This window comes from Marmota monax, unplaced genomic scaffold (assembly GCF_021218885.2).
Source record: "Marmota monax isolate L192 unplaced genomic scaffold, Marmota_monax_Labrador192_F-V1.1 WCK01_AAM20220418_F8-fsc00059, whole genome shotgun sequence".
In the NCBI taxonomy this organism is placed as follows: Eukaryota; Metazoa; Chordata; class Mammalia; order Rodentia; family Sciuridae; genus Marmota; species Marmota monax.
Window position 1 is genome coordinate 6,400,195 of NW_026693595.1, and position 18,958 is coordinate 6,419,152.

Here is an 18,958-nt window from a genome sequence, read left to right on the forward strand (position 1 = left end):
CATTCAGCCCTGCACTTTGGGGGAAGGGCCTTGATAGGATACAGATATGTCCTACTTTAGGAACTCCCCCAAAAATCCTATCCACAAAGCACATGAACTTAAGTGGACTACACATACTATATTCGCTTTGCAAAAGGATGTACCATAATTCTCTTTTCTGTTTTCTATTTATTTCTAGATACTAAGATGCTTATGCTGTTGTTAAGTCTAAAAAAATGCACTTTCAATCTTTTGATTTTTCTTTTCTTTTTTTTTTTTTTTTTTGTTTGGAGAATTCTGTTATCTGCATTTGAGAGGGCATTACAAGCTGTCTTGTGGAACAAGTAGGGGAAGGAACTAAGGATTCTCTCCAAGGAAGTGTGAGAAAACAAACTTCACATAGCTCAGCCACTTTCAACATAAATCCATTTAGCGTCCTGTGTGTTCTCATAGCTTCTGGACTTTATTAAGGATATTTGGTGTCCAAACAATGGCCTCTCTCTCCCTTTCTTATAATATTTGTTCGTCGTCTTTGGCATTTTCTAAAGTCAGAAGAATGAGGAAGCAGCAGAGCAAATGTATCCATTGGTTCCACAGCCAAAATTTCATCCCTGAATCTAGCAACTTCTAGGAGCCCCTATAAAAAGCAGCTAGATTCTGTCCTGATCCTCAACACATCCATCTCCCACCCTTCTCTTGCCTTAAACACTCTCCTTTGCGCCATCTTTGATACCACACATAAACAAGGCCATTGTGTGCCAGAACCTCTGTCAGCATCCAGATTCCTCCATGACCCTGCCTTCCCTGTTCTGGCTCCAGACAGACCCCACAGACTCCAACCCTGGCCTGCCAGCTTAGTTCAGAGACTTAAGCAGATAAGGCTCCTTCAGGCTTAGAAGGCTTTCCCAGACTGTTTTCCAACCTGGCATTTTTAACTCCTTGAAGTTTAGGAAACTCCAAAAAAATAAACTGAAATGGTCTCTTGTACCCTTGAGGATAGAGAACTCTTCTCCCCCTACCAAAACAGCCAAGGGGAACCAATTCATAAAACAGTGAGAATGAAAGTTGTGGAGGTATAGTGATTTACTAAAGAAAAAAAACAAATCTTGGCATTCAACATTCTTTATTCGGGGATGAGAGGTACCGGGGATTAAACTCAGGGGTATTCGGCCACTGAACCACATCCCCAGCCCTATTTTTTGTGTTTTATTTAGAGAAAGAGTCTCGCTGAATTGCTTAGTGCCTTGTTTTTGCTGAGGCTGGTTTTGAACTCATGATTCTCCTGCCTTAGCCTCCTGAGCTGCTGAGATGACAGGTGTGTGCCACTGTGCTCAGCAAATATTCTTAAAATCTAGAGATTCTGTAGACAAACCCTAATGTGTGTCTCCCCCCCACACACACACACACACACATACTCCCACCTGCTCCCCAAAACAAGAAAAAAAATCAAGGAAAGTTCTACCAACAATAGGAGAGATTCATTTGGCAACAACAGCCAGAGCTGAGACAGTGTTCCCTGTTGAGCTAGGACTCCTGCCTGGCCCCGGCCTATTGGCTTGTTGTCCTGTATCCTGCCTATCTCCTCCAGCAGTTACCTGCCTGGCCCATGGCAGGTGAGTGAGGTTGCAAACCCTGGTTTAGATGGTCCTCCCCCTCCCCCACCACCTCCACTGCCCCAGAATCTTATGCTGGTTCACAACAATCCCACAGAGCAGACCAGATATGGACTTTGACTCTCCCCAGTACATTCAAAAACACAAGCAAAAGATTTCCCCAGATTTCTTTATTACAAACTCATATTCAGTGGTATATAGAAAGTCAATTCAGAGCAATGACAACCAATGGAAACAAAGGCTGAATTTAGCTTTTTTTTTTTTTTTTTTTTCTGGACCTGATCTGATCATATAATCACAGCACATTATAAATATTCAGGAGGATTTCCAAATCCTGATGTCAGGATGGACCCCACACCCCAAAATACAGAATCTCTTCAGGCAGGTCCCAGGTGTCCAGAGTTTTTCCAGGTGATTCTAAAGTGCCTCCAAAGCTGAAAACACTGCCTTCAAATCTGCCTTAAAATTAACCGCTGTCCAAGCCCAGTGGCGGAAGGGAGGTGAGCGCCACATTTCCCAACCCCTGATGAGAAGAAAATAAAATTGTTATGGGATCTTTGAAGTCTTATGAATACCGGGATATGCGGGGGAAGGCAGGTGTTCTTCTATCTCAGACAGGACCTTGAGCTTCATTTATAGGAAATGATCAGAATGGGAAGTCTTGTTCCTTTTCTTTTTTTAAGTGCTGAGGATGGAACCCAGGGCATCACATGTGCTAGGCAAGTTCTCTACCATTGAGCTACATCCTTCACCCTTGTTCCTAACAGGCTCAAATTAAATCATACTATCTTGTGCTACGGTCCATTACCCACACATTTCATATGCTGACCAGCAGCTAGTCTTACTTTGCAAAGTGCCTCTACCCAGCACAGTTTATAGGTCTTCAGAACAGGAGGACACTGGAATTATTTTATTATCATTTTACTACAGAAAGACTTAACTAAAATGGGAACGGAAAGGACACCTAAAATGTTCCAAATATTCTCCAGGCAGAAGCGCCTAAGCAAGAGGTACACCTTCAGCCAGAGAAGCCTCAACCTGGGAAAGAGCCAAAGCTGTGTCCACTGTGGCCTTAGCCAGAGACTAAATGCAGGCACAGGAAGTCATCTCAGGCAGCTGAGGGACATTTAAGGTGAAGCGGTGATTCAGTTTAAGGCATAACCTGTTCTGTTAAAAGCATTTTAAAATGTTCTCTAACCTCTGACTTATGGGAGTGACACTATTTCAAGAATTCAAAGTTAAATGTTGGAAACAGGAAAAATGTTCCTACCACTAGCTTAGAAATATTTGGTCATTCCTTGAACCAGGGATAAAGATGAATACTGTATTGGGATCCAAGATTCCTACCTGGAGCTTAAGAATGTTTGGTCATTCCTTGGGAACTAAGAATTTATTCTCTGATTATATCTTGAAATAACTTCAAGGCTTTAAGTATTATTAATCACCAGAGGTGTTTATTACACAGAGACTGGCTGAGGGCTGTGCGAGATGAAGGCAAATGAGAGGAAAATAAAATTGTTGTGGGATCTTTGAAGTCTTATGAATTCCAGGATATGCTGGTCTTTGGTTTCTAGTTGATGCTTATTAAATATGAGCCAATTTTTGATGGACTGATTCTTAAGAAGAATTTATCAGGGCTGAGGTTGTGGCTCAGCGGTAGAGCACTCGCCTAGCACGTGCAAGGCCCTGTGTTCCATCCTCAGCACCACATAAAAATAAATAAAATAAAGGTATTGTGTCCAATTACAACTAAAAAAAAAAAAGAAGAAGAATTTATCAGAGAACAGATGAAAAACACACCCAGAAGCCACACATGAGTCCTGAAATGTAGGTCACCGTCAGTTTTCCTTCCTCAGTTGTCACCTGCTCACCACCAATCTCTTATAGTTTATAAGTCCACTGCAGGCTTATGACCACAATCCCATCATTCTTCTCAGTTTTCAATATGAGGGTCCTATCTCCTTCCAAGCAGAGAGGTGAAGCAGAACACTTGGACCAAGAGGCTTATGTGTGCCACCAGGGAAGTGTCAGGCTATACACTGAACACTTGGACCAAGCAGGTCATTATGGACACACACGTAAATAAAAAAGGAAGTGCTCACAGGTGACCAGAACCATAGGAAACCATTTGACTCATTATAATCCTTTTTTTTTTTTTTGGAGGTACTAGGAATTGAACCCAGAAGCATTCAATCACCAAGCTACATCACCAGCCCTACTTATATACTTACTTAGTTTGTTATTTTGAAATGGTATCTAAGTTGCTGAGGCTGGCCTCAAACTTGCCTCAGCCTCCCTGGTCATTGGGATTTCAGGCTTGAGCCACCAGGCCCTGCACAACTCCCTTTAACCTTGACCCTCAACTCAACCTAAATTGGATTAGGAATCAGTCCAGGCCAATTTAGTTGGGATCAAAGTAACCGTATCAGCCCAGATGCCAGAGAGAATAAAGCTTCTCTCTGGGCTGTTCTTCACTTGGAAGTAAGCATGGAGCATGGAGCATGGAGCATGAAGGATGCACCCATCAGTTTGAACTCTTTGAGTTGTGGGTTACAGAAGTCAATCCAAACCAGAAGGAAAGTGATTGGCTTCAAGGTACAGTGTTGGCTGGATCTCAGTGCTCAAAAGACATAATACAAAATCAGTTGCTTTCTATCCCTCTGCTCTGATTTCTTTCATGTTGGCTTCATCTTCAGCAGGCCCTCCCCCAAGTGATGGCAATAATAATTGCCAGAAGCTCCAGGCTCACAGTCTACCAGCTTGGCAGCCCCAGAGAGTTCTAGCAAGAACCTGGGGCTGGCTCCCCCTGGCCTAGCTGTGGTCCCATCCCCTTCTCTAAACCAATAACTGTGGCCCAGGCAGTGCAGTCCTCTCACTGGTCATGCCTCTGTCACACACCCACTTTCACTCAAAAAAGGAGACCAGCCCTGCTCCTGCCACAGGACTAAGACTTAAGGGGAGAGATGCTCAAAAGGAACCAGGGGTATTTTCCTAGAAGGTCAATGGAAACTATGTCAAAAACAGCAGCTGCTGTTGTTAGATCTTGGGGTAATGACACCTGTTCTTACCCTCATTGCCATGCATTTCCTGTGTCTGAACCTTAGCAATTTGAGAAATAGTTCTTGAATGAATGAATCTAGTTGAGGATTTAAATATGAATCATTTAAATGACTTCACTGGTTACAATACTAAATGGATGATATAAAATAAAAGGTGCAAAGATAAAGAGATAAAGGGAAGTCATAGTAAGGAGACCAGAACTGACCAGTCCTGAAGGATGGGCAGGTGTGAAGAGCAGGGAGGGGCAGGGGAAGGATGCTTTCCAGGCAGGGACACAACACAGGCACATCACTGAAGTAAACAGGAACCACCCACCTGTGGGGAAAACTTGCCAAGCTGAGCTTCCCGTGGGGAAATAGTGGGAGAGGTGGGGTAGAGCCACTGTGATCTGGGATGGCCTTCTGAGGAGCTGTGCTTCATCCTGAAGACGCTGTGGTGGGATGGGAAGGGGAAGCCATTGTCCAAGGGAGAGGGAGGAGTTCATTGGGGACAGGATGAGCCTTTAGTGTCAGCAAGAAGCATGACGTAGGAGAGTGTGCATAAGGGTGCTGCTTTGGAGAGAAGCCTGGTGGAGACGTGGAGGGCTGCTGTGCTGTCCGGGTGAAGATGGAAGCAGGCAGCTAGCTGGGAAGCTGTTGCCAGGTGATGAGTTGCCTGGTGACCAGGCCTGGACTTCAGTACTTCAGATATTCTTTTCCAGCCCAGCCTCAGAAGCCCATTCATCAACACCCTCCCCACTATTTTTCGGCCTCTTTTTTTTTTTTCCTGGTACTGGGAATTGAACTCAGAGGCAGTTAACCACTGAGCCACATCCCCAGCCCTTTTTATTTTATTTATTTATTTTTTATTTTCAGATAGAGTCGCACTAAATTGCTTAGGGCCTTACTAAATTGCTGAGGCTGGGTTTGAACTCACGATCCTTCCTCCTTGGCCTCCAGAGCTGCTGGGATTACAGGACTGTGCCACCACACCCATTTCTTTCTTTTTCTTGTTTCTTTTCCAGTTTCTTTTCCTGTTTCCAGTTTTTGAAAGCATGTGAGGTATTTGATTGATTGATTTTTGCATATTGGAGATTGCAGGAATCCTCTACCACTGAGCTATACCCTCAGCCTTTTTATTTTATTTTGGGATAGAGTCTCACTAAATTATCCAGGCTGGCCTCAAATCTGCAATGCTCCTACCTCAGTCTCCTGAGTAGCTGGGATGACAGACATGTGCTGCCATGCCCCACTTAGATACTTGATTATATCCATAAATTACAAATTGAAGGAGGCTCCACTAAGAAAAGATAAAAGAGTACTGAGAGATAAGACCAAGCCCTGCTAAGAGACACACAAATGAAACCAAGGAAGACACCATTTGCTAGTCCAACTCTTCAAAATGTTTTCCAAGTTATGTTAAGCGCCTGCATTCTGCAAACAGACTGAATGAGTCTGAGTTCACCATTTACTGTCTGTATAATAATGGGCAAGTTTTCTCTCCTAGCTTTGGTAGTTCTCAAATGTAAAATGCAGGCAATAATTCATTTTCCCTCAGAGCTTTATTTTGAAACTAAATTGTTACTAGTGTATGTAATGTGCTTGACTTAATAAATGTCCATGATAAGTTGAATGTGCCTTCTCCAAAATGCTTGGGACTGCATACGTTTCAGATTTAGGAGTTTTCTGGATTTGGGAATATTTGCATAGACTTTACTGATTAGAATCCCTAATCTGAAATCCATAATTCTCCAATGTCTGAAGCTTCTTAAGCACCCTCACGTTAGAGCTGCTCAGCCTATATTATCGTTGTTATTTGCATCTGGAAACATCAAAAGCAAACCTGCTAATAGGACTCACCTAGAACTTCCTCCCAAAGTAAAAGTGCCTACATGCAAGAAAGTCCTTCGACTTGGGATCAGCTCTTTCCCACTGGTCCTCAGGCAGAGCTGAGCCTACAAACCAGAATCACTCTGAAAGATTACAACCACTAGAGGGAGAGTGGACTTCCAGAAATCACCATTTCTAAACAGTGTCTTTCAAACTGCAACTTTGAATCACATTGGTGATTCTGATATCAACTTGGAGGACTCAATCAACATTTTCACTTTTTGATTAAATAAAACAAAACAGAAAATATCAGTACTAACTGCAAAAGATACAAGTTGATATTGTTTCATGAAGCCTTTTGATTGAGTTACATAATTACCTACGCATGTGTGTCCTGGGTCATGTCACTGTGGTTCATGGTCAGAAGAGTTTGAGAAACATTGCCTTAAAGGATGTGCAGGAGAAAACCATCTATTTTCTTTAATTCCCAGACAAACACCAATAGGTCCCATTCAAGTGAGTCATGGTTCTGTAGCAAAGAAAAACCAGACAGGAGAGGACTAGATTTAACTAATGATACCCCAGGTTGGTTTTTGTTTGTTTGGGTGCTGGGGGTTGAACCCAGGGGCATTTTACCACTGAGCTACGTCCTCAGTCCTTTTTATTTTCTTATTTTAAGACAGGATCTTGGTAAGTTGCTGAAGATGGCCTCAACCCTGAGATCCCCCTGCCTCAGCCTCCCAAATTGCTGGGATTACAGGTGTGCGCCTCCACGCCCAGCTCCTGGATTGTTAAGAATTTGTGTTATCTCTCAGCTTCTCCTCCTTAGGTGTTCATTAAACACAGGCACCTCTCAAGATCAAACCTAGCCCTTCTTTCCTGTCTGTCTTCTAAGAGATGACATGAACTCCCCAGCTTTCCACTGGTTCTTCTGCGTGAATCCTGAACTACTCTGGGTCTTAATGCCAGATGTGTATTTCTAGATAAGAGCTGGGATCCTCTCCATGGATGGCCCAGTGACTCCTCAAGTTCACACCCTGTCTGAAACTCAGCTCATCTTCTGTTTGTAAAAGGGAAGGTTGAAGCTCTAATCCTGCTGAAACATGGGTTCACTTGATGCTTTGATCATATTCCTTGTGGCTTTGAAACTTACATATGTGGGGTTTTTTTCCCTTTTTCCCCAACCTTCTTTTCCCTAACCGTCTCCTTTCTTATCTTCTCCTCCCTGATCTTCTTTTCCTTAACCTTTTCCCTGATTTTCTCCTCTCTGATCTTTTCCTTAACCTCCTCCCTAATCTTATTTTTGTTTGGGGGCTTTTTTTTTTTTTTTTGGTAATGGGGCTTGAACTCAGGGGCATTCAACCACTGAGCCACATCTCCAGCCCCTATTTTGTATTTTATTTAAAGACAGGGTCTCACTGAGTTGCTTAGAGCCTTAATAAGTTGCCGAGGCTGGATTTGAACTCGTGATCCTTCTGTCTCAGCCTCCCGAATCACTGGGATTACAGGTGTGAGCCACCATGCCCAGCTCCTGATCGTCTTTTCCCTAATCGTCTTCTTCCTGATCTCTCCTTCTTAATCTCATTTTCTCCAAATCACCTCTTTAAAAGCCCCCTGTTCCTGCTGATGGGCAGAATCACAGCCTTTGGGAAAGGAGCCTCCTGTATTTCTCCTTTGCTAGCAAAGCAATAAACTTTTTCCTTTTTCTCAAAACCATGTCCTCCTTATTGGATTGGTATGGGGACAAGGACCAAGGTTTCTGCAACACTGCATTCCTGTCCAACCGCCCCCCCCCCATCCCCAGGGCCTGGGCCTCTCAGTACCCAAAGTGAGAAAGCTTAGTGATGATCAAGTTTTCTCGCTCTCTCTTTGCCAAGTCCTATAATTTCTACCTCCCTACAGCCTCTCCTGTCTACCCACATCTACTTTTCCCTCCCACTCACGTTGTTCTAGATGGTTCTCACAGTCTTCCTAACAATCTTGTTTCCAGCTTTTCACCTTTTCTGTGGATCCTACCCTCCTGAACTTCCTCACAAGATACTTATGACTTTGAGTCACAATTCTGATTCTCAGAAATGGCAAAAACTCCTCAAAGAAATGCAAATAAAATGCAAATATGTAAGTATTGAATTTAAAGCCCAAGCCAGAAATGACAATGATTCTATCTCAAGTGCCAATCTCAACCACTACCTAGTGGATTCCTGGAGAACTGTGTTAAGAAAGATTCAAGAGATTAAAAAAAAAAAAAAAAGCAAAGGGCAAAATAAGGGGAAGAAGACAATCCTTGTCTATGTTCAATCTATTTCTTTACCTCTTCCTACATACTCTAGCTTCAACCCAAATATGCCATGACATTCTATTAACCACAAAGATTGTCTATCTGATTCCTTTCCTTTACTGTCTAGACTGCGCTTGCTTCCACTTCTTCTATGAGAATCCTCATCTTGTTTCTGTAGCACTCTACCTCCAGCTTGTTATTTGTAACTCTAGTGGGTATGTAGCAACCTCCTTCACTTTATATATATTATATATTACATGCCTCTCCCATGGGCAATAAACTCTTACAAGGTAGTGAGTGTGTCTTGCTCATCCCCCATCACCTAGATCTCAGCCTCTAACTTAAACCTACCAACTATTCAGTTGAAGTTTATGAAATGAATGAACTATTGAACCAATATTCTAATATCATTTGTCATTCTTTTTTTTTTTTTTTTTTGAGATTGAACTCAGGGGCGCTTTATTCACCACTGAACCACGTCCCCAACCCTTTTTAATTTTCATTTTGAGAGACAGGGTCTCACTTGGTTGCTTGACATTGGCCTTGAACTTGTGATCCTCCTGCCTCAGCCTCCCACATTGCTGAGATTACAGGCCTGAGCCACCCTCCCCCAATGATGTGACTTTTCAAAAAAAATATGATCAGAGGGGATCCCTTAGAACTGGAAACCTCTCACAAGTAAAGATCTTCTTATAGAAATTTCGCTATTGCCAACAGCAATAAAAAACCCACAGGACAGCAGCTCCCAAAACAAGAGTTTCCTAGAACTGCAAATTCAAGAGAAGAATCTTGAGCCAGGTGCAGTGGTGCACACCTGTTCATTCAGTCGCTCAGGAGGCCGAGACAGGAGGACAGCAGGTTCAAAGCCAGCCTCAGAAACTTAGTGAGGCCCTAAGCAACTTAGTAAGACCCTGGATCAAAATAAATAATAAAAAGGGCAAGGGATGTGGCTCAGTGATTAAGCACCCCTGGGTTCAAACCCCAGTACAATTACAAGTGACTCTGCCAGTACATGTGACAAGATTACACCCCTTTCACAAATGAGTCTCAGTAAATGACCTGTCTAATATTATATGAGCATCCATGAGAAGAAGATTCAAATCCACTACTCACACAAATTTGTGCTCTTCCTGCTTCACCAGTGAGTTTTTAGTAAATTTTAATACAATAAAAGGAATCAACTACTTTCAAAAATAGTAGTTATTAGCCAGGTGCAGTGGTACATACCAATAGTCCCAGCTACTTAGACACTGAGACAGGAGGATCTTTTGAGCCCATAAGTTCAGAGCCAACCTGTACAACGGCAAGACCCTGTGTTTTAAAATAATAATGTTAGAAAACATCTACACTGCACCATACTGTCTATCCCACAGAAATCTCACCCTCCAATTCTCTTTTTTTTTTTTTTAGAGAGAGAGAGAGAGAGAGAATTTTAATATTTATTTTTCAGCAGACACAACATCTTTGTCTGTATGTGTGCTGAGGATCGAACCAGGCTGCACGCATGCCAGGCGAGCGCACTACCGCTTGAGGCACATCCCCATCACCCTCCAATTCTCTAAGCAGCCCTCTAAACCATTTGTGCCCTGGAAATTCAAACATGACTATGTGAAGGTAGTTTTTAAATTTTTATTTATTTATTTACTTATGTAATGCTGGGGATTGAGCCTGAGGGTGCTCTTTCACCTGAGGGTGAGCATCACCCCCCCAACCCTTTTATTTTCTTGAGACAGGGTCTTGCCAAGTTGCTGTGGCTGGCCTCTACTTGCAGTCCTCCTGCCTCAGCCTCCTGAGTCACTGGGATTAACGGGTGTGCACCACATACTTGACTTGGAGAGAAATTTCAAACCATTTAACCAAACATTAGCAGCTTCTCTCGTTGGTCATTTATATGGAGGCCAATGACCCTCACAGTCATCTCTCTGCAGTCATAACAGCAAAGTGGTAAACACTATAATATTGTGACAGCTCCAACAAGTGAGAGAGAAGTCACTAGCGCCAAGGGCTTATCTTTCCTTTATAGGAAAATAGCTTTTATTTGTTGTTGTTCCTTGAATGCCTAAGGGGGAAAAAAAAAAGAAAGAAATTGAAGAAAGACAGTGACAGACTTGTTAATTTCCAAAGTGGATGCCAAGTCCTGTCTTAGAAGAAGGACATCACAAGCATTTTGTTCTTCCAAGAAGTGTAATGCTTGGGATTTTTTTCATTCTGAGTCGTGCAAAGCGAATGGCCCAAACCCAAAGTGCAGCGAACACCAGGATTTCAAGGATTTGGGGGGTTATCTTCCCTGTCGTTTTCTTCTGTGTCTGTGTGGTTCCTCAAACAAAGTGGGTTGGAAGAGTTCAAGCTCAGTTCACAGAAGAGAACGTTCTGTACTCGGCACAACAGGCTGGGCTGCTCTCGGTAAAACAAGACCAACAGCATGATCTCAGCCGTGGCAGCAGCAGGCACCGCAGCCGCCAACCCCCGGCCCCGACGTTTGAATACTGGGACTGTCAGAGGCCATCTATGGACAGTGCGCTGCGAAGGTGGGACCCGGCGCGGGCACACACGCCCCCGCGGCTGGCAGAAATGGCTTCCCTTGCAGTTCCATTGTTCCTTCTTCTCCCCAGAGGGTCAAGGAACTTGTTTGGATGGCTCTCTTTGGAGGTTAATTATAACTGAAGCATTTCCAAGGAAACCACCCCCCGCGCGTGCACTTCTGCTCTGGCATTGATTTGGGGCTTCAATCTGTTTGGATGTTACCGTAATCAGATGACAGCACTAAGGCTAAACACGCGGTGGCGGCCTGGCCGGCCCAGGGTGGGAGGGAGGCATCCAAAGAGGACCCCGAGAGCAGGAGGAAGAGTCAAATTCATGGTTGCCCCGCCCCCACCCGCTGCCTTTCTGTCGTCTTCGCGATCCAAAGATTTTCCTTTCTTTGTCTAGAGTTTAGCACACAATTCAACACATATTTATTGACTGCTTTTTTTTTTTTCCTCTAGAGCCTGTCCATAAAATAACACCTGAAGCAAGGTTTATATAGCGAAATGAAAACCTGGCCTTGAAGCCAGAGGACTGAATAGGATAGGAAGAAAGAAAGCTGGGTGTGGCCACCCGAGGAAGGCTGAGAGGGGAGGGTGGCCAGACTGAGCAGGGAAGGTCTTGAAGCCAGGTGAGCAATTGAAAGAATGACAAAGCGGGCATCTGGCGTGGTCCTTGCAGCAGGGATTCAAGCCTATTTATTTGCAAGAGGAAAAAAAATGAAAAAAAAAAAAAAGTAGTAGAACTACCACAGCAGGAGAGTGGGATGGGCCTGAACCCCTTTTATAGGTAACCCTGCCCTGGCCTGTTGCAGGACATGGAGACCAGCAGGGGTGAGGGGCAGCAAGGGAGCCACAGAAAGTGCTCTAAGTTGGTGGCTTTGGATCCTGGTTTTCTTTCTCTGTGACATCAGGCGAGTTCCTCAAACTGTGCCCATGAGCATGCGTGCTCTCAGCTATTAATTAGGGAGCTGGTTACCTATTTGTAGAACTGTTCCTACTGTGGAATTAAAGGAAATAAAATATGCCTCTTCTTGGCACAGACTGGGTATCTAATAAATAGCAACCATTGTTATTAATAATGTAGGTACCCATCAGAGGAAGCTGTTAACCAGGTGTCAGTTAAGAACTTCCACCTGCGAGTCCTCTGAAATGTTCCATCGCCCACAGATTTTCACAATTCATTTTCTCAGCGAATGTCTATTGAGCATCTGCCTCTGACACCTTGCTCTGTGCCAGGCACAAGGCACCATGGCAGCAAAGGCCTTGACCTAGAGAATTTCACTTGCCTTTGCAGCAAAGGCCGTTTCTACAGGGCAGTAAACTTGGGACAGTTGGCCAATGCTTCCCCGCAGCCTGTTTTCTTTTCATGCTCAGTTTGTTTCTTCCAGGTCCAAGATGATGGCTATGGCTGTGATAAACCATCCCAGAGAAAAATAAGGTGCTAGGCATGCTGGGGGACGGGGTTGATCAGGAACAGCCCCCATGCAAGACATTTCTCAGGACTGCTCTTCCAGAATGTAAACATCCTTTCTCACTTCAGGACTAGAACTCCTGCCAAGGCTTCGAAAAACAAGTTACACAAGCACCTTTGGGGTGGTTGGACATGCCACATCACAGCTGCTGCTACGCAGGGAGGTGGGAGGGAGATGGCCTCAAGGACTCAGGGACAATACACCCACCCATAAACACAACACACCCTGGGCCAAAAAGCACAGCCTTTGGGACAACATACCAAGCCCCAACTTGTGACCCAAAGGAGTCAGTCATTGAAAACAACTGCAAAGACTTCCATGCTGCCATCACTAGTGAGACCCACGTTCAAGAGGGTGATCAATTTTCTGCTGTTACAGCTAAGGCCTGGGCAAAGTAAGGACTCTCCTGTCCCTGGACACCATGACATTCTAAATTCTTTCCTCCCTATGGAGACCACCTCCCTTCACTTTCCTGGCTCTGCCTCTCACACTGAGGACCCTGTTTAAAATTGACAGAAGAGCCAGGCACAGTGGTGCATGCCTGTAATCTCAGCAGTTCAGGAGACAGAGGCAGGAGGATCACGAGTTCAAAGCCAACCTCAGCAAATTAGCAAGGCACTAAGCAACTCAGTGAGACCCTGTCTCTTAATAATAATACAAAAAAAAATTGGGCTGGGGATGTGGCTCAGTGTTCAAGTGCCCCTGAGTTCAATCCATAGTACAAAAAAAAAAAAAAAAATTGGCCGCAGAGAGCCTGTCTTAAAATTACTGTCCTCCCAACTGGAGACCTTTGCCAATGGCTCCTGCCAACTCCAGCCAGTTATGGATGAACAGAATATGCATAAGGCAGCAAAAGCAAAACTTTAAGGAACAGGAAGACTGAGTTAAATAAATCCAGGGACTAGGCAAGTAATGGAGATCTCAGAGGGAGTAAATGAAAGGAAGGAGTTCCCAGAGAGTTAAGCAAGAGTTAACACCAACCCACACACATCTGGTGAGAAGAGACCTAAGAGAGTAACTGTTGACCATTCATGACATGCCAAGGACTTTAAATACATTCTCTCATTAATCTCACAATAATTCTGTGTGGTAGTTGGTGATATTATCCCTGTTACAGATGAGGAAACTAGTACCCAAAGATCTTCAATAACTTGCCCATGGCTATGCAGCCACATACATAGAAGAAGAGATTGTACCTGAACCCAGATGTATTTGGCTCAAAAGCCCAAGTTTCTTTCATTGCACTATTCTGCCTCCTCATATATATAAGAATGTTATTGGAATCATCTTGCACATATATTTGGGTTTTTCAGACACTGAAGTCTTAAGTTGAATTACTGATAACAAGTTTCACTCTCCAGTCTAATATATTTTGCCTTATCTCAGTTCATATCACCAATTGGCAATAATTATTGAACATCCATGAAGTATTGTTCTGTGTTCTACAGGAGATGGAAAGGTGAGTTAAGCATAAGTGCTTAAGGAATTTCTAGTCTGTCTGCACAGGACAGCTTGTGCTGCAGTAACAAACGACTTCTGAATTTTGTGTGTGTGTGTGTGTGTGTGTGTTGTTTTTTTGTTTGTTTGGTACTGGGTATTGAACCTGGGAGCGCTTAACCACTGAGCCACGTCCCCCAGCCCCTTTTTGTAATATTTTATTTAGAGACAAGGTCTCGCTGAATTGCTTAGCCTCACTAAATTGCTGAGGCTGGCTTTGAACTTCTGATCCTCCTGCCTCAGCCTCCAGAGCCTCTGGGATGACAGGCATGAGTCACCATAGACAGCTAACTTCTGGATCTAGCTAAATACAACAAAGATTAGTTTCCTACTCACCCCACTAGCCCATTGTGAATCAGCTGGATCTTCACTCAAAGACCCAGGCTAATGAACAACTGCCAGATAACTTGAACTTTTCCAGTCACCACATCAAAGGGAAAGAGTGTGGTCAGTCACTTACCAGCCTTTAACACTTCTTCCTGTGAAGGGACTCATGGCAATTCTGCTCACATTTTGAAGCAAGAACAAAGGTCAGGCAGTTAGTGTAGATAGGTGAATGGGGCGGGGGGGCGGGGGGGGGGGTCCAGAAGACAGAAGTTGAATAGGGTTGGGAAGATGGAAGCTGGTTCAAAGGGGAACAATGTTAATACCTTCAGGACACTTCCCCCTCCCCTAAGCAATAATCAAAAAGTCACCTACCTCCAGTAGGTGTTCATCCCAGCAGGGAATTATTAATGAGTATTTCCTGGGCCACTCCCTCTGAATTGCCCCTCTTCTGCCTTTTTACTGTTTGACGGGATAAAGGAAGGGGACATGAGAAGTGAGAACACTGGAAATTATAAAAAGGACAAGCTGCACCCCCTCCCATGACACCCAGCTCTGGGCCCCTTCTCTGTTGAGAAGTGTGTGTTTGTTTTCTATGCTTGCCTCACACCGATTCCCAGGTGTTCAATCTTCACATCTGGAGAAGCGGACTCGCCCTCACCAGTAACAGGCGGAAACCATTTCATTGACCACAGCAAGATAGTTGCATATAACTTCAAGGAGTTAGAGAAGTACAGACCTACCACAAGTCTAGTAATGGAGAAAAACCAAAAAAAAAAAAAAAAGGATGAATAGCCCTGATAACAACCACGATCTAGGAAGAGAAATGACCTCAAAGCCTCACACTCAACATTGCATAGCAACACAAGGCCAAACAATTAAGCACCCTCAGTGTGGACACATTCAGGGTTTATGTCCTAACAAGTCAACAGAGAAGGGATTATACCTGGGCTAGAGGACTCAGAGAAATGTCCTGAGGAAGTAAAGACCTATGTTGAGCCTTCAAGAGTGGGAAGAACTCGAACTCACATGGACCTACAAGACCAGACCAGTTGCATCCACCTTGGCCTTCCTTGGGGTGATGGTAACCCAATACTGATCACCCTCATGAATGACATAGAGGATTCCAGGCCTAGAGAAACAACCCTAATGAACACCTGAAAGCAACAATATGCACCATAGTCTTGAGGGGAAGAGAGCCCATCCTAGTTGAGCAGAGTGCTGGATTCAGAGAGAAATGACAGCTGGCCAAGGCATTCGTTGAGAAGATAGGGAACATCTTCAAACAGAAGAAAACCATGATAAGAGTAAGATGTTAGAGATTGTAATCAGTCAGTGGCTACATTCTTTCAATTATCCTTCCTTCATCTCACAAGTATTTTAACTATTTTGCAAAGGAGATGCAAAAATGTGTGAAACTTGATTCCTGTCCTTAAAGGACTAAGCAGGCTAAATTGCTAAATGAAGTTGGGGTGGTGGTGAGGAATCCAGTGGGGAGGGAGACTAAAGCCAGCATAGCTGGAGGAAAGTGGAGAGTGGACACTTTGAGGAGATAGAGGAGGTTAGGTGACTGGCAATGGCAGAAAAGACTATTGGAATGGATATTTTCAAGGGGATTTTATGAAGTTTGGCTCCTACATTACTGAAATCTACATTACTGAAATGCTTTGGGAGATGACATGATAGGTCACAATTGGACAAGTGGGTTGCAATGAAGTGTTGACTATGGCCTCAGAGTGGGTACAGGGTGTGAGCAGGGACTTCCCAAGAGGGCCCAGTCATGTTTAGTTAAATAGATCTGTGCAATCAAGTTTATAAAGGACAAAATGGCTCATACTAGGAGTGAGTTAGTCAAGAAAGGAGATGAAAGATGATCCTGATAACAGTCATTGAAAGATCTGCAGGGAGCACATTCCAGTCCAGGCACTAAGAGCCACAAAAGCAAATGCACCCAAGTGTGGAACAGCCTGGTTTGATTGAGCAACTCCAAGCAGACACTGATGAACATGAGTATGAGAGATAAAGTTAGGAGAGGCACATTCGTTAATCTAATGCAACCATCAGGATTTGTGAAAATATGTTTAAACCAGGCGAGCCAGCCCACACCTGTAATCCCAAGACTCTGGAGGCTGAGCAATTTAACAAGACCCTGTCTCTTAAAAAAAAAAAAAATTAAAAAGCTGGGGATGTGGCTCAGTGATTATCTGCCTCTGGATTCAATCCCTGGTTCCAAAGTTCACGTTCAAAATTATTCACTCAGCATTTATTGGCCCTGAATACTTTGCAGCTTTTCTGCAAAAGCTTTTGCTGTGATTTCGGCAAAAACATGATAAACTCATGATTTCCTATTTGCCAGTTGGTAATAAAATGGCAGATGCAGAATGAACTTTTCTAAGGATACTCTGACTTATTTATATTCACCTCTCATGTGCAGCCTGCCAATATTTACCTTGCTGCTAAGCACCACCTCTCTGTATGCCAAGATCCTTCAGGTCCTTCGTCCCAGCAGGTGAAGGATTGCCTGAGACAGCAGCAAACAGAAGCAGAAATCTGTGACTATTAAGACACACTTTCTTATACAGTCAATTGTCAGGTAGGAAAATTTATCTCTGCTGATCAGAGCCAAAACTATCTTGAGGATGGGGTGTGGGTGTCTGAGTGCGCCTGGGTAGTTTTACTTAACCACCTGGGAAATCTCTCAATCTGCATTTGTTTCATTAATCTTGTACAATTCCATTCTCCTTTTCTCCACACACTCATAAAAGGCAGTTTGATAATGTTACCTATCTGAAAAGTCACTATGGCAAGAATATAAGGAAATAGATACTTAGCCTCCCAATGAGAATAAGGGGCAGAGTATACTTTTGTTGAAAAGTAAGTGGCGGGGGGGATCTAAGACAGTGTATTTCATTCAGAATGGGAGCATATTTAAACAACATTGTATTTCATTAAAATGTCATTCAGATTTCTTCCTCATAATTCATTCAGATTCTACCCAGTTATCTCCTGTTTCTAAATTCAACTCCACAGTTGACACTAAATTTTGGTCCCCTGGAATAAAACATTTTATTTTCATTTTACCTGAATATTGCTTTTCCTAACCATCAAAAGAATGGTGGTGGGGGAAAGACCTTATGTCACTCTCAGGGATAATACATTATGTATTTCAGCCCAGTTCCAAATAGAGGCCAGTGAGCACTGTGAGGAAAGTGAAGGAACTTAAAGCCATTCATTCAGTCAGTAAATATTTAATGAACAGTCACTATGTTCTAGAAACTATGTGCTGAGAGCAAACAAGACATGGCCCCTGACATCCTGGAGCCAGCCAATTCATAGGGGACATGATCATTAATCCAATAATCACACAAATCATTATAAACCTAGTACCAAGGCAATGGTAACAAAGGATGACTCTGAGAACATAAGCATGGAGCCTGACCTAGACTCGGGGGAAGGATTAGGGAAGGTCGTCTGAGAAAGTGAAGGTCAAGTGCTCATCTGAAGGATGAGCAAGAATCAGCTTGGGGGTGGGGTGGGGTGGGTGTGTGCATGCATGCTTGTCTAACTTCTCCTATTTGTTTATGTTTTTGTTATTTTTTGTTTTGCTTTTTGTACCAGGGATTGAACTCAGAGGCACTTAACTACTGATCCACATTCCCAGCCCTTTTTTATATTTTATTTAGAGACAGGGTCTTGCTGAGTTGTTTAGGGCCTTGCTAAATAGCTGAGGCTGGCTTTGAACTTGCAGTCTTTTTGTTTCATCCTCCAGAGAGGCTGGGATTATAGGCCTGAGCCACAGGGCCCAGCTATTTCTCTGATTTATAACACAACTGTAACTTATAGTATCTTGTCTGAGTTTAGGGTCCCCAGAAGCAGACCTTGAGATGAAGACTCAGAAGAAGGTGATTTATAAAGAAGTGTCTCTGAAGAAAATTGCTGGAGAAGGCAGGAAGTGGGAGTGGAGAGGGATAGAGGCCAAGCATAGTGGAGAATCAAGCAAAGTCCCATGGAGAGGTGAAGGGAAGACAGGACAGGTCACACAGGGAGCTGGTAGCATTTGTTTCCCTATTAGGTACACAGCCAGGATGGTGTGCAGAAATACTACTTGAAATATGCAGAGGATGCAGGCAGAGCACCCACATCGGCTATGTAGGGCACAGGTGCAGGTTCAATGAAACAGTGCCCCTTCAGAACTGAGCACAGTGCAGGATACAGCAAGGGTCCCATAAATATTAGCTTTCATTGTAACTTTTCTGTACTGGGGACAGAACCCTGGGACTCAAGCATGCTAGGTAAGCACTCTACCACTGAGCTACACCCCAAGTCGTCTTATTTTATTTTGAGATAAGATCTCACTAAATTGCTGAGACTGGCATGGAACTAGTGATCCTTCTGCCTCAGC

The 18,958-nt window shown here is 43.7% G+C and overlaps 1 long non-coding RNA gene across 1 annotated transcript; it reads right to left on the reverse strand.

The window, feature by feature from the left end:
• Positions 1-10,353: 10,353 nt before the first annotated feature.
• On the reverse strand, positions 10,354-17,842 carry LOC131424735 (uncharacterized). Its single transcript, XR_009228203.1, has 3 exons — positions 17,006-17,842; positions 14,932-15,018; positions 10,354-10,797 (listed from the first exon to the last, which is right to left on the reverse strand). It is a non-coding gene; the product is annotated as an uncharacterized LOC131424735 (long non-coding RNA).
• Positions 17,843-18,958: the final 1,116 nt, after the last annotated feature.